General features: G+C 38.0%; 1 pseudogene; it reads right to left on the reverse strand.

The window, feature by feature from the left end:
• Positions 1–3,728: 3,728 nt before the first annotated feature.
• On the reverse strand, positions 3,729–3,809 carry LOC115279581 (annotated as a pseudogene).
• Between the last annotated feature and the right edge of the window lie 456 nt (positions 3,810–4,265).

Genomic DNA, 4,265 nt, shown 5'->3' on the forward strand with positions numbered 1-4,265 from the left:
AAAAGCAAGTTTGTCAAATTCAGCAAAAGTCAGCTGTTGCACCTAACCCGCGTTCCAGTCTCCACTGAAGATCTGGCTTGAGAATTCTTCCTTATCAATTCATTAATGCTTTTACGAAGATGATGTTTTATCTTTTTGCCAGCATTTTCAATTGTTTTCAGCATATAACCACTATACTACTAGAAATGGAGGTCCTCTCTTTTTTTCCAGCTATGGCAAGTGAGAATTTTCTTTTTTTCTACCCTTTTCCTCTCTTCCCCCCTACACCCCCCCTTCCTCTCTATCTTCTTGATATTGTATAACAGGGGTTTTTAGTTTAGTTTAGTTTCTGTGTTTATCTTATATTCAATGTTTTCCTGCTTTGATTTTAAAAATGTGCATCACCAATTACTCAAAATGTTTGAATATTTTCATCAAATATTTCATCAAATATGAAAATATTCATAATCATGAGTGTTCAAAATATTAAAAAAAGAAAATACTATGATTACCTTTCCTTTCCTATTTTTCCTGCAGTTGATAATTGACTTTCCTTAATTTTCTTAGTTTTCTTAGAATCTATGACTAAACCTTACCATTTCATATCTATCATAAACATGTTGATTGATAATTTGACAGGGTATAAAACTCACAGATAGGGACGCCTGGGTGGCTCAGTCAGTTAAGCCTCCAACTTCGGCTCGGGTCATGATCTCATGTTCGTAGGTTCGAGCTCCATATCGGGCTCTGTGCTGACAGCTCGGAGCCTGGAGCCTGCTTCGGATTCTGTGTCTCCAGGTCTCTCTTCCCCTCCCCCTCTCATGCTCTGTCTCTCTCTGTCTCGAAAATAAATAAAACATTAACATTTTTTAAAAAAGTCACAGATATAAATTATCTACCAAATATTAAAAATTTTTTGATGTTGATTTATTTTTGAGAGAAAGAGCCCGCGCGCGCACACACGCGATTGGGGGAGGGGCAGAAAGACAGGGAGACACAGAATCTGTGGCAGGCTCCAGGCTCTGAGCTGTCAGCACAGAGCCCAATGCGGGACTCCAACTCACAAACTGCGAGATCACGACCTGGGCAGGAGTCGGATGCTTAACCTACTGAGCCACCCAGGGGCCCCACAAAAGATTTTTGAATGCATTGATCCATTGCCTTTTTGTTTGTAATCTTGCTATAGAAAAATTTAATGTCATTGTAATTCCCAATCTTTGGTATATACTTATTTTTCTGTTTGGATGGTTTTAAGATCTTTTCCCCCCTACAGTTGAATATAGTGAAGTTGATATAGGCATTTTCTTAAAATCTGCTTTACTAGGCACTCAGCTACCAATATCTGGAAATTCTTGCCCTTAAGTTTTAGACAATTTCCTTCTTTATTTCTTTTTCTTTGATTAGCATATAATACATAAAGCTACAATATCCTAGCAGCTTCTGCTGTGCATCATAGGGATTTAATATTTTTATACATTATGAGATAATCCCTATGAAAGGTCTAGTTACCCTCTGTTATCATACAAAGTTATTACAGTATTATTCCTTATGCAGTACATTACATGCCCATGACTTACTTATTCTGAAAGTAGATTTATATCTATTAATCCCCTTCACCTATTTTGTCTGCACCCTGAGCCCCTTCAACTAATTTCTTAAATTATTTGATAACTTAGTTTTATTTTTTACCTCCTGGAACACTTATTAGATGTCAATCTTCTAGGCTGGGTACTCTAATAATTCTTACGTTTTATGTTCAGTCTTTGTCTTGTTTTACTTTTGGTGAATTCATTCCACTTTTTTGTCTAAGCTTTATATCAAAATTTAAAAATTGTTTTGATAACACTTTCTTTTTTAAGAGTTCTTGTTCTCTGTTCCTACAGTGTAACATGTTATTCTTGTTTCAATATGAAATATCTCTTATCTCTCTGGGAATATTAATTATAGTTTATTTTTTGTTTTGGTCCTTGTCTTTCGTGTCAGGGGCTATGCTTGCTCAAAAGGCTGGTGATGCACTAGAAAGTAGATTAGAAACTCTCTGTGTAGGGCCTGGCTTGCAAACTGATGAACTTCATTGTAGGTCAGTGGTTCTCTACCAGAGGTGATTTCTCATCCCCATCCCCTACCACTGACAGACATTTGGCCATGTCTGAAGACATCTTTGATTAGGTGAAGGATACTACTGGTATCTAGTGGGTAGAAGCCGAGGATGCTGCTAAACATCTTAAAAAGCATTATCCTGTCCAAAATGTTAATAGTGTAGACAGACATTAAGAAACCCTGGGCTTGGCCAACCTACTCTTTCCCTGTAGACCCCTTATATCAATAGCTAAAGGATGTTCCTCTGGTTATGTAATCAGTTTTTCCAGGTAAGAATTTTCCAGGCTCCTGCTGGCAGGTATATCTGAGATGCTCATATTTAGAACAGGCAAAGGATGGGGGCTGGCATGGCACTTCAGCTTTAACATGCAGACTTTTGCTTAAATTTCTGTTTTCACTCTTGTACTTTACCTCACCATTCTTTGTTGGTAACCTCTGGTTCAATTTTTTTTTCCAGAGGGAGGGTTACCAGAGATTTGGTAATGAAGATGTGAGGATCCACTTTTTCTTTTTACAGACTTTCCAACAATCTTATTAATACTACTCATCCTTACTCTTCAGGGTACTGGTGTCTCTACTTTCTGAGCCACACTGGGATCCTGCAAGTCAAATTGGCTTGCTTCTGGTCAACAAGTGCAGGCCCTTAGATGTGACCTCCCTGTGTTCTGCTAAGTCATTTATCATTTCTCTATCTGATTTCCCTCCTAGTATAATGTGGTTTGGGGTTACAGATGTTTCCTAGATTCAAAGATGAAATTTAAGTTTCTGTTTCTTGTTCTCCATGTGAGAAGAAGGCATTGGAAATGTCTTTAAGAAGGAAGTAATCAGGAATTTTCTGCCAAATTGCAGAAAACTCTTATTCTCTCCATCTTTAGTTCCTTCAAGTTCACAATTTAGGCATAATATATGTTCTTTGGCAATATGCTGCTAGAAGCTCTTTGAGCCTCTCTCTTCTGAGCCCTATGCCTCCATCACAGCTGTACTAAAGCTGTTCTTTCTTTATGCAAAGAGAACAAAAATAATGAATAAGTGCTTTGGAGGTCCAGAGGAGAAAAGAATACTTTGGTAGAATGGAAGAGGGTTTATGAGAGGTGAGGTTTTGGTTGAAATTTAAAGGCTGATTGCCACGTAGCTCTTAAAGGAGGGAGATAGAAAGGAGAGAGGGAGGTGGAGAGAATTCTAGACAGAGTAAATAGAACTAAAGAAAGGGGAGAGATGTAAAAGAACTATTAATAATAATAATGGCTGGCTCTTCTTGGTGTTTAGTAAACTCATCCAATCCTCACATTAACCCTATGAGGATAATACAGTGATTATTATCATGCTCCTATGTACACACTGAGGCATAAAGAAGGTTAGCAGCTTGTCCAAGGTCCCTTAGCTAAAGAGTGACAGAGCAGGCAGCACGGCCCCACAGAATGTGTTCTTTATGACCACTCTAGACTGTACCTCTATGAGAAATGTCACTATCTCAGTTGATGAGTAGTAGGAGATAGGACCAGTGATGACGTTGAGAGCCAGGTTAAAGAGTCTTCTATGATAGGCCGAGGGGTTTAGAATTTGCCATATCTCTAGAACCTACCAGCTACAGATCCTAAGCAAGGTCACATTAACAGTTCCTCTCTCTCTCTTTTAAATTTTAATTCCAGTATAGTTAACATACAGTGTTATATTAGTTTCAGGTATGCAATATACTACACTTGATCTTAGCCAAAAGGCTGAGAAGCGATCAGGTGTGCAATATACTGATTCAACAATTCCATACATCACCCAGTGCTCATCATGACAAATGCCTTCCTTCATCCCCATTGCCTATTTCACCAATCCCCCTACCTACCTCCCCTCTGGTAACTATCAGTTTGTTCTCTGAATTAGGAGTCTATTTCTTAGTTTGTCTCTCTCTCTCTTTTTGTTTTGCCTTTGCTCAATTGTTTCTTAAATTCTACATATGCGTGAAATCATATGGTATTTGTCTTACTCTGACTGATTTTCCACCTAGCATTATACTCTCTGGCCCAATCCATGTCATTGCAAATGGCAAGATTTCATTTTCATAAGGCTGAGTAGTATCCCATTATATATATCTATATACACCATATCTTCTCTATCCATTGATCTACTAATGAATACTTGGGCTGCTTCTATAACGTGGTTATTATAAATAATGCTTCTATAAATAGGAGTGC

Source organism: Suricata suricatta, chromosome 15 (assembly GCF_006229205.1).
Source record: "Suricata suricatta isolate VVHF042 chromosome 15, meerkat_22Aug2017_6uvM2_HiC, whole genome shotgun sequence".
In the NCBI taxonomy this organism is placed as follows: domain Eukaryota; kingdom Metazoa; phylum Chordata; class Mammalia; order Carnivora; family Herpestidae; genus Suricata; species Suricata suricatta.